The sequence below is a fragment of the Haemaphysalis longicornis genome, unplaced genomic scaffold (genome assembly GCF_048455015.1).
Source record: "Haemaphysalis longicornis isolate Haplotype H1 unplaced genomic scaffold, Haemaphysalis longicornis Haplotype H1 scaffold_7, whole genome shotgun sequence".
In the NCBI taxonomy this organism is placed as follows: domain Eukaryota; kingdom Metazoa; phylum Arthropoda; class Arachnida; order Ixodida; family Ixodidae; genus Haemaphysalis; species Haemaphysalis longicornis.
Window position 1 is genome coordinate 68,314,010 of NW_027526422.1, and position 12,277 is coordinate 68,326,286.

Below are 12,277 nucleotides of genomic sequence, written 5' to 3' on the forward strand. Positions count from 1 at the left end.
TTTAACAACCGCAGGGGACACTTTAACAAGGCTTGAAGGGAAAGAACCCCATCATACATGCCACATCGTCTGGAATTGCGTCGAAGAAAAGTAACCTCAAGACCACCACGGAGGAGAGGTTGGAGGAAGCCCTGTTCGCGTGTTTAAAGTATATGAGAGCCAAGAACGTTGCGCTCAGCGGGGAAGGGGTACAACAAAAAGCGCTGTTTTTTGCGCGTCTGCTGGAGTGCGACGACTTCAGGGCCGGCCCCGGCTGGCTCATTATTTTCACCGCTGACTTATAGCGCATTGCCAAATTATCGCTGGCGAGCGCCGCAGCCGCCGCAATTATGATGTCATAGTTACTGCAGGGATGCACCCACCTTTAGACATCGAATATATGGAATCAAGTCCTTGTAAGATGACAGTCTCGGTTTTACGCAGTTCTCGATTTAACGAAATAATTCCCGATTCCCGAAGACTTCGTTATATCGAGTTTTAACTGCATAAAAAATTCTCCGTAACGGTTACGTGCGTAATCTGGGCATGTGAGACCAACCAGTTGCTGGTTTAGGGGGAAATTTTGTTCCCCTGCTGATTATTCCTACAGGGTGACATAGATGAGGATGGATGATTATAAGGTTTGGCAGTGGAGGGCCGGTGTTGGATTTCTTCCTTTTACTGCCTGGGCCCCGGCAACTGCAATGCGGAGACGCCGTCAACTTCTGGTGGGGTTCGTAGAAATCAAGCCGTCAGGATGCGGGGCGCGCCCGGAAGCGAGCAAAACCGGGCCCAAGCTGGGTCGGGGATGTGCTTCCCTTTGACAATCGTGGGTGGCGGACACACATTCATTTGTTCTCCGAAGGTCCCTTGCTGGCTTGCTGTTTCTAGGGGCTCGGGCTGTCGGCGTCTCATGTCGGCGTCGTAGCCGTTGTCTCATGTTGTCACGGCACTAAAACACCGGGACACTCGTTTACACGTCGCGCTAGAACGTAACGCGTACTAAAAAAACATCGGGACACTCGTTTATGCTTCGCGCTAGAGGATATTCGTACTTCAAAGACAAGAGACCTTTACAGCAATGCTGTATACCTCTACTCAACAACGCTTTCATCTCCGTGGGCAAAAACGCCAAGGCGCCAAGAATACCCTCATACATTGCATGCTTTGCCTTTCACCAGGTTTCACGTTAGTGGAGATGGCCCGGGACTTTTCTCTTTTATTTTACCCCCTTCCCTTGTCGAGGGTACATATGTGAGGTACGGTGAGAGGAAAGGAGTCTTGCTTTTGGCCGTGGGAAGGAGTCCCGTCGACGCCGGTTGGACCCCGACAAGCATTTTGTCGGCCCCGCTGCGGGCGGCTGCTCGTTTTCCTGTGGATTATTTTCTGTATAAAGTATACGTAGTCGGGTCTAGGGGCCTGTCTAGTCCCTCACTGCGGTACGAGCTACGGCGATGTATTCTTGAAAGAAACAAGAACGGGAATTTACTGTGGTTTCTTTATTTTTGGAGGAATTAATTTCAAATTTAAATAACGCCAAGAGAAACTGTGTGCTCCTAATTATTTTTGTTTAAATAGGCGGTAATCAGTTGCATGTTTGGGCAAATTGAATGGGGTGCACATAACACGCCCTTGATAATAAATAAATTATAGGTCATTTCATTCGCTTTGAGGTAACTTTCAAAGCCAAGTTTTGCTAATGAGGCTTGGAAAATTGCTAGTACAATACGATATTCGTGGAGTAACGGTAAATTATTACATGTGTATGACCTCAACGTAATAATGCGTATTGCTTGGTTTCGCATATCCTTAAAGGGGTCCTGAAATACCTTCCGCCGATGCGTGGATGTACATGTAACCAAATAAAGCAATGTATTAGCAATCTCCTCCCGCAAGAATTTTGTTGAAGCGATGAGTATTAGCTGAGAAATCGTAAATCAAAAACCGCGCATTATCGTCGTGCCGCGTTTCCTCCTCCTTTCAACTTACTCTTTGCTGTTGACGGCGAGCGAGCCTTCCCTCCCATGATGCTGCGCTCCTCCGCGGTGACGTACTTCCGCTATTGCGCTGCTCACACAGCCGTCTGCTACGGGCAAGCTTTGTTGACACCATGAATCCCGCACTCCGTTCAAGGCTGGAAAAGCGAACGAAAAATCTGGTCCCATGTGTGCGGCGGCCTGGCCTTGCCCTTTCGCGGTGTACGTTGCTGCAGAACTTTGCTATCGGCGGCACGCGACTTTTTATCGGCGGCGAACTCGCAGCCCCAAGGGGAGGATCCTGCGCTCGCTCCCTTGGATGCACAGCGCACTGTTTATCCAAAAAGCGCCGTATCAGATGTGGCCCCGCTGGTGCCGGGTCTTATTTTGTGGCGGTGGTAATTCCTGCCGGCGGCATGTGAAAAAGACATTTTAAACCGATACAGAACCCGTGCACAAAAAGCCAGTTCAGCTTGGGGCGACGCGTGGTGGAGAGCGGCAACGTTGGCAAAAAATGCTCCGCCGCGGCTCTGAGCTTTCTAGCGCTGGAGCGAGCACCATTTCTTTGACAATATCAAACATCGGTTGCCCTGGCAACAAGGCACAAACCGCTCTGGAAGTCAGTTACGGTTGCGTGATCCCGGTTCAGCTTGGCGCCCCACCTCGCGGCATATGGGCACTGCAGGCATACTACTCACTCCCATTTGGAAGTGCGAGATGCGTTTGGCATTACAGGAGGCGATGGTGTGTGTGTTGTGGACGCCTTTGTTTCGCGATGAAATGCGATTTTGTGCTTCTGCGGGTGGATAGTGCTTCCCATGGTCTGGAGTATCTTTCTCAAGCGGCGTACGACTCAACCAACTCAACCTCGCATGGGGTATGTGCAGTGTGCGTGGCTAAAAGCCATCTCGGCTTGTGCGCCAGAGTTAAGTGACTTGCTGTTCGTCCCCGCAAACCGCGCGCGAGGTGAGTGCCGAATTTACGAGGTGCAGGAGGAAGCAACCCATCGTCTGTCAATCGCGGTTCGGACTTGCAACGCATGTTGTGACGTTGTGTTCGTTCGAAACGCATCTCTGGATTGTTTGGAAGTTGAATAAAATGTATGCGTCAAACCCGTGCATTCGGCTCAGGGAGTTCTCTGCGATTGCAAGAAAGAAGTGCCACGGGGCTTCAACGCTTTCTTTATGGAACGTACTCAAGTAAGAGAATATCCATGATTGACAATCCAGCGCGCGAAAACACGGCACAAAAAAGAACGAGAGTTAGACAGGACAGCGCTGCACTCACAACTGATTTGTTTTGAAGAAAACATTGGTCATATATACAGATCAGTCTCAATCATGAACATTCACCAACTCGCCCAAATCACAGTCCTCTTGAGAATATCCATGTCGTCTTATGGCCCTGTTGCATTCAATACAAACGGTTAAGCGTTTGTTTACACTTGTTTCGTTTGTCGTAAAATGTCCAAGCACTCCGGCACTCCGCTGGCAGATCAGCCGGCGAGCCGACGCTGAGCAGACGACTCATCTCATTGCCGGAAGTGCGTGAAAAAGCCGCCCAATAGCAGGATGTCTAGCTCATGACGAACATCTGGGAATTGATGACGTAGACATGTGAAGATGGCGGCGTCCAAAAACACGAAGGGAAAGGTGAGAAAAAAGCGACAAACTTTGCAACAAAAGTGTGAGCTTTCCGCTGCGCGTAAAAGAGTAATACTTGGCACAGATGATGTTGACGACGCAATCTAACGATTGCGCTAGTCAATTTAGTGTGCTCAAAACGCCTTTCAGGGCCCCTTTAAGCCGATCTAAATTTATGGCTAAATGTCAACAGCGTATACTGTTGAAATGCAAGGAGGTCATACTTGACTTGTAATACAGTTTACAGTACCAACTGAAGCATGAACCGCAAATTAAAAGGGGTCGAACTGCACACAGCGACCTCTTCTCGCGGCTTTGCGAAAACAAATACGCGCACAGCTTCGAAAGGCTCGCAATTTTCGTGCGACTGGCCACAATGAGTAAAAAAGGACACGGGCCTCCCGTTGCACCCGACGTATTCCCACAATCCATTTCAGCAAACGTTTCGCTAACTGCTCAATCCATCATACATGCACGCGCAAGGTTGTGGTTACACCGCGTAACCACAGCCATAAACATTAACAATCGGTAGTTCGACAGGTCGAAAGTGGTCTCAATCGGCACGCCCGAGTTCGACACAAACGCTAACCTAACGAGTTACTAAACAATGCGAATAATATTCATAACAACCACGCCCAGCCCTCTGCTGTACTCTCCTAGCTGGAAGTAAATAATAGTCGCGGCGGCGGTTTCTGCACTCGTCGAAGGTGCGTAGCTTACATCCGGCTTAATGTTTGCGCCATGGTGTATGCAGCGTGTACTGGCGCGCCGTTCATTACCGCTGGCAAAACGAGCGCATGCTGTACATCGCACAGGATACCTTCTACATATCGGCGAAAAGGCCAATAGCCACCGAGAAACAGTGGTTATTATTATTATCAATAATAATCGCTGGGTCACTGTTAATGCCAAGGCCGGCAAGCAGACGTTGCTTGTGCTCAACGACTAACCAAAGCTGCAGAATGTGTGTCGCTTGTCCACCGATCGATATTGCGGCGTTAAGGCCTACTTTCTTGTCGGTGGTGATGATGTCATTGAACAAAAGTGGAAAAAACAAAGCTGCAGAAAGAAAAATGGGAGGCCGGGGTACGCGCTTAAGCGCAAACACGAAAGGCTGATGCTCTGTCCTTGCTCCCGCAGCAACGAATAGGGCGTGCGCACTGAGCTGATGATCGAAACCCAGGGGACGAAGGTATACCAGCGTGGGACGCGGTAATTTGAAGGGACGATTGCTGCGTGAGGAAAAAAAAAAATTTTTAAGGCGAGGGACTAAAACGCCTCTGCATCTAGATTTCGGCGCACGGTAAAGATTCCCAGGAGGTCAAAAGTACTCCGGAAAACTCCACTACGGCACACATCATAGCCGCTGTGTAGCTTTGGCGCGTAAAACCCCCTAATTTCAATTTCTTGCTCGCTCCCAACGCCTGTTCAGACGTCGACGTTCTCATTGGCTCGCGTCCAAAACTGTGCGTGACCATTTGAGGGATTGCGTTGTCATGCATGTAATTAAATCATCGTGTAACTGGCGGTGCGGTTTACGGAAGAGGCTTAATAACAGTAACGAATAGACTTTTTCAGTAAGACGGAAAGAAGAAGGGGAGGTGTCAAAAGTTCAAATTTCGGGCGCCTTTACTCAACGATACTGCTAGTGGATTTTGAGGCGCACCCTGGTGGAGGGTTGCTGATTTATTTGGACCAAATTGGGATCCTTAAGGTGCTACAAAATATCCCCACGCGGACGTTTTCGTCTTTCGTTTCCATTGCAGAACGGAGATTTCATGATGCGGGATCACCCATTCCAGCAAAATTGCGCTTTCTTAGTGCGAGACATCTACAGTAACGTACCGTATACCAGTAACATCGCCGCAGCTGCGGGCTGGTTGCCTTCGCACGGCTTCATTTCGAATACGTTAAATCGAAAGTATGGATCTTGGATTCGCTATATAGACGTTTATGTTAAGAGCGCAGCTTTCACCGCGGTCTTGTGGTCAAACGTCGATTTTTATTGGGTAGAAAGAAGGAATAAGACTTTTACACGAAAAGAAAAATTTGCTTAAACACTTAAGTTCTTATGGCACCCTTCCATTGCAGTATACACGCTGCTACCATGTTAAAATCTTTAGCTGCGTTTTGCGCACTGCTTGTTTACAGAAGCAACGCGCGTTGGTTCTGTAAACAAGAAGTACGCACAACTTATTTGGAGCATCCCGAATTTGTTCTGATAATATTATTACTGTTAGAAATATTGATAAATTTCAAACGCATACATCTCGTTTTCAAGCTTATGATCTCTGCATAATTTACGTTCGCTTTTTCCAGCCTCATCCAGTTGCCCAAGCCTGCTGATTCGCATGCCTATTCTTTGTTTTCCTCGTCGTATACCTTCTTCGAGTAGAATTTCCCGTAAATGTGGTATGTTATTCCAACAAAGCAACCTCGCGAACGAGCCAAACTGGTATTTTGTCTTTATGGCCCTTTTTAAGATCTTTCCCCTTGACTTACAAGCTCAATTCATTTGCTCAAGCGTTGTTCCACTCGCGCTAGTACCACTAGTACCACCAGTGATTGTCGTTGGGCAAAGTTCTTCACCTATTTATACTTGGTGCCAATACTCACTGCTGGGGGAGGAATGTTCTTTTTTTTTCAACGAACCAATCCCTCTGCGCTGAAAGCACGTGACCTGACTAGATTACGAAGTGATCAACGCCAAACCTCAAAGGAGGGCCAAATTAAAACTGCTTTAAAGGGGCTATGAAGACAAAATACAAGTTTGTTTTATTCGAAAGATTGGGTGTTTTACCGTGTCCTCGGCGTTTGTCCGGTAGCAAACGATGCTTTATTCACTGAGAAATTACACAGTTTAAGCCAAACTTTTGATTCTCCCGATAAATCGTATGTTTCGTGACGTCAGCAAGGATATATACATGGAAGGTAGCTGGAACAAATGGTAAGTATGGCGATTAGGGCTGCAGCAGACGACGAAACGTCGTTTGTTGCTTCGTTTACCGTTCGTTCTCTAGATGGCGCCACAATACCGCTCAGGCTCGCTTTCCGCACTTGCTTGGTTCTTGACCGAATTTGCACCTGACTTATTTTTGTAACGCTTGATAGTAATCGTTTCGTGAAACATTGGGTATGCGCGACAAACAGGGTCACGTAAGACAATGTCGCTTATGCCAATTGGGCAACCCCAAAGCGCCGGACTGCTGTGCAGTTTATAGCAAGCTTAGTGCGCGCAGTACACCCTGGTGCTTCATGTTTACGTATGCGTTGATAACATCCATTATTTACCGCACCATTCGTACTGATATAAAAATGATATGCATTACATTTAAGCGCCAATAGCTCGTTCTGCAAGCTTATAAGCCCTGCCTAAGTGGCGTTTGCTTTTGCCGGCCTCAGCCAATCGCACAGCTGCCCATAGTACGTCGTAGGTTCTAGTGCGGCAAATGATGTAGTGGGTTGCATGTTCATGCTCTTTTTTTTCAAATTATGTAGCTTATTCTGGTGAAGTTTGTGTTAAAAGGGGTATAAGGATTATTCTAACGAAGCAGTCATTCGAATGAACCAAACTTGCACGTTGTCTTCATGGCTTCTTCAAAACATGAAGATGTTTTCGGTGCTCCAGCGGGTAAACATCTCGCGAGAGTTCATTTCCTTGGATAAATTAGCCATTTTTCGCACAAAGTTAAGCATTGCTAGGCAATTGTCGGACCGGTTGCTGATGAAATGCTCTGCAGGTTGCAATGTCATTGGATCACGGGAATGTACAGTCATAGACAAATGAAATAAGAAGGCGAAAATATGCACCAGAACAGGCAAAATTGAAGCATATGGATAGCGGGGATAAAATAATTGCTCGGTAGTTGTATATTTCCAAAGACACATTTTCAATCTTTGTTACTGTAATAAAGCAACGCGACAAATTTACTTGCGCTGAAAGAAATCGCGCTATGTGCGTGTTCTTGTTCATATTTTTGTGTTCGCGTTTCATTTGTTCAAGACCGTATATGCATATGTGGTTATGCGTCCAAGCGCACATGTCCTTACAGGTATCGGGTATTCCCTCTTCGGTAAATCTCCCTTATAGAAGTCTGTCGTCCATGTAAGGGGGGGGGGGGGGGGGGGGGTCTGGCGCGGTGAATACTTTCCTCGGGCATTTCAGACAACCATACTGATTAACTTTGTTATTTTTTTTTCTCACGTATGCAAGCAAGCGTCTTCCCGCACAAGGCGAGGTGGCAGAGTCTGCAGCAATGCTCGCTGCGCAGACATTATGTTTTAGCGAAATTCACCTTGCTGGACAATTTGTGCTTTCTCACTAAAACACCTACTTCAATACCGAATAAGGTGCTTACCACAACGTTGCCTCTGGTTAAATTGGTTGCTGCTGTCTTATTGTGCGGCATATTCTTGAATAATACCAAGGGATCACCTAAAGAAATACGAAACAGCAGAGTAATTCTCCTTTATTGTTTGCGCAAATTTATTTACTCAGCTAAATTTTCTCAACATCTGTGTACTTCGACTCAGTGTATTGTGTATAGAGGCACGGTACAAGCTTCTTCTCGTAGCCTCTACTATCTGCAGGTGGGGCCGCAAAAATGAGCACGAAGAAACATTTAGAAGACGCTTTATAAGTTATGGCTTCCGGGAGAACCAAACAGGCAGATTCTGTCCCTCGCGTGGTGGCTTATATTGAAGGAAGTGCTTTTCCCGGGGTCTATGCTGGTTTATAAGACAAAAATTAAAGGGTTCTTAAGTGCTTTCAGGGCTATGCGCGCGGAATTTCAAGGACGACGCTGTCTGTCATGTAGATGTGACCGATGTCCGTGGAAAGACTGGGGTATCAAATGATGCGAAATCATCAAAAATGGGAAGGTTGCCGGAGCCAACATTTTAACAAAGGGAATTGTTTTCAAAGAAGCCACATTGTGCAAATGCTGGCTGTAATAAGATTTGCTTTTTGACCAATGTTGCTTCGTTTGTTGTTAAAGTTACGTGGTAAAGCATTTTCAGATTATTACAAAATGAGAACCTTTGTTTACTGATGATCAACAAAGCAACAAGACTTCACTCAGGATCAACGTAGCCTCATGTTGCATTTATGCCTATTCAAAAGAAAAATCGAAAATAATCAAGGATCATGAAGTGCAAGTGATAATTCTAGGACTTTCAGTGCTTTGTAAACAAGCTTTTCGAATTCAAGGGTTTTAAAGGATTTCGAGGACCCGCTTGGCGCCTGTTTCTTGTAATCTATAAGAGTGATATGTATGGTTTTGATACACTCAAGTAACATCTCGATTAGACTGTACACGGCACCGATGTGATGCGCGGTAAAGTAACTTTTCCTAGATGTCCTAGACCCAGTATTCTTCCAGACACCATCAAACCTGGTAACATACAACCCTAATTCCAATGCACGAGCAATGTGATGTCTAGAGCTTAAATATTCCCAGTTTGCACTTACAGTCGAACCTCCTTATAACGAACACTGATATAGCGAATTATGGGCTATAGCGAACTCAATACAAACTTTGGTTGGTCACGCGTCATTTCAATGGCACTGATTCTTTTATAGCGAAAGTGAAACTGTGAGAGCCGCGTGCACTTTTGGATATAACGAAGAAATATTTGGCCAGTAAGCTGAGAAGCTCCTTGGAAAAACTCCCGGCGTCCGAAACTGCAGAAGTATAAAAGGCCGCTTTGTTCGTTGACACCGTGGAAAACTACATCCTGCTCAGTGCTGTGAATAGCCACCAGACAAAGATCACATCCTTTTTCGAAAAAAATAGGAAAGCAGGCCCGTTTTGTAAAGTGAACTTTGTTGTGTTGTAGTTTCCCGTTTCGTGTTCTGGTTCATTGAGCTTGAAATTCGACAAGGAAGGGTTACCTTGTTTATAGTGCGTTCGAAGATTAAAATAATGCGTTTTTGTATCAAGAATTTTAGCCGGAGCCAGATTACCCATTGGTTTGAACCGATTTTCAGCTATACTGTTACAAGGAATATTCGTTGTAACGGATTAAATTACTGTCCCTATGCTACTTCGCTGTAACGAGGTTCTACTGTATTCCAATCCGCCTACACTCTTAGGTACATTTTTTTACCAAAGCAATCATAGCCGCATAAGTCACATCATGGGGGATCTGGAAGCGTTAGCGCAGTCCCGTGGACACCTGTGCCAATACGTGTGTGTGTTCATTACTGCTTCTATTCAAGTGTACTCACTGCAACGAAATTGTAAAATGGGTATTTCCACATTTTTTTTCTGGAAACGAAAAAATCTTCTTAAGGATTTCCGGGACATGTTTTCCTCTGGATGTGGCCATAACATGACTAGCCTGAATTGTAATTGAGACGAATCATCTTTTATCGTTTCTTTTACAGAGTTCGGTACGAGCAAAACACGTTGCTGAAAGCTAAAATAACGTTCTGTGCTGGAAACGTGCATCATATTTCATGCTCGCATGTGCACTGACTTTCGCACAGCGAACAATCCGCGTTGTTCTACATCGCGCGAACAAGTGTTCCCGCACGTAAGCTTGTCATCTGCATGGACTACATTTTTTTTTAGTTTCCATCCGGCCTCAGTTTGATTTATGAGCTTGATTGGAGCACAGCGCATTCTTTTAAATCTGAATTCGCATTAATCTTGCCTGAAAAACACGTCACATAAGTGTTGCGGGACACAGAGGCATACGCGCCTGCGATTCGTTTGATCTAAATACCCGGATCGCGGGAAGTTTCCTTCGATAAGCAATACCGATAAGGGGCGTGATGTTTACTCACTTTTTCCCCTCGGAAAGGCCCTATGACACACATTCCTCCACAAGGTGACACGCGGGATATCATTAGGCAGCTTTTTCAACGCCGAACTACCCTATATTGGGAACACCAGATGGCCCTTATTTTTTATCGTCCTTCAAAGGCGACAACAAACAAACCTCTACGCACCTGATGAGGCCCCGGCTGCATTGCACCACATTTGCGATCTAATTTACAGTGCTCCCTTTCGGGGGGCGGAAAAATATTTTTGAGCAGCAATATACGTTTTGCTAGACAAGTGAAACAAATTCTACCAGCAATACTCCATTGATTGAAAAACATTCGACTAAACAGCGAAACAACCTGCTGTGCTCTCGGCATAGAACTTCTTGGTTTAAGAGATGGACGAGAACAGACAATAAAAACAATTGCGAAATTCCTAAGTGGGAAATTGTCGAATAAATGCCGTAGCCACTGTCGTACACATCCAGCCTCTTTAAAGTCGCCTTCACCACAACAGATACGTCTGCTGCTTAGGAGACTGCAGTTTTTGCGCGTACAGCATAAGCGGCCTTAAAACCACAGTATTAAGGCCCTAGAGCTTTTTAATAAATACCGCCATAAAAGCCCGCGTAGCCCAAAAAAGCGGTACACGCCAAGTCCCTTTAAAGGCGGCTTCAGTGTATGCACGAATGCTTTGTTCAGAAAATCTTTTTTCCTGGGGCAACGTTAGAGGTATAACAGGTCGGCCGAAGAGAGTTTCTACAGCCAGCCGCCATTCCGAGATTGTTGTGTTGTTCCTGTTCTTGTTGTTCATGTTGTACTTGTTGTTGTTGTTGTTGTTGTTGATGTTGATGATCATGATGGTGATGATGATGATGATGATGATGATGAGCTACTTTCCGTTTTGCCACTACTTCAACTTCCTTTCCTACCTCCCCCCTCCCGGGAACATGCAGACCAAATCTGTATGACCACTTTTTCTACAAGAGGTATTACATGAAAATATGAAGGTTGTAGGGCGTTATGTTCAATACTCCCGTAAAAACCCATGAATCCCGAAGAAACGTTACACGGAGGCCTGTAGAGTCGGCTTCACTACTATACACAAATGCATCCTTGGAAAGACATCTTCTCAGGGGGCGGTAATGATGTATGATATGAAAGCATTTCCAAAGACCCCTTGCATTCCTGCGGAGCGCTATACACAAAGCTCCTTTGAAGTCCGCTTTAATACTCTAGAGAAGCGCATTCCACTTCAGAAGCAGAGTCATGTAAAGATACGAAGGCAGGCGCTTTTCATCGATACCATTTTCTGTGCGGCGAAATTATGACGCACGAGGACAGACAAGCGGGTTTCTTCATTGAGTCCGCATATATAAACATCTAAAAGTGCTTTGGCCAAAGGTGATCAACATGTAGCCCGTGCGGACCAGGTGGGCCACCCAAGGAATTCGTGCATATATCAAAATAACGAAAGATGCATTACAGATATTCTCAACGCGCTTGATCCCTGCTCCATGAAAGGAAAAGTTTGAACATGCAGACCCACGAAAGGATTCTTGAGCGTGTGATGAAATAATGAAGCTAATTGGATGTTCTAATTTGAAAGTAACTTTCCAATTAAGTAAATACTGTCTCGGCTCTATGCTAAAGAAGCCAACGCTGATACAAAATACAAAAGTTATTGTCTTGTACTTGTGCTTCGGTGGTGCCTCGAATGCCTTTGAACAGAATGCCCAGCGGCTCAGTGCTACTGCTAGGCTGCTCCACTAGACTTTTCAATGGGATCCGGTTCAAATGTGCTTCCACCTCATTAGTCGCGGACGACATTCGAAGCCTTCGACACGCGCATATTCGTACCGTCGTCCGAGTGTCTTAATGCAACTATCGGAAAATTTATATTGAGAACA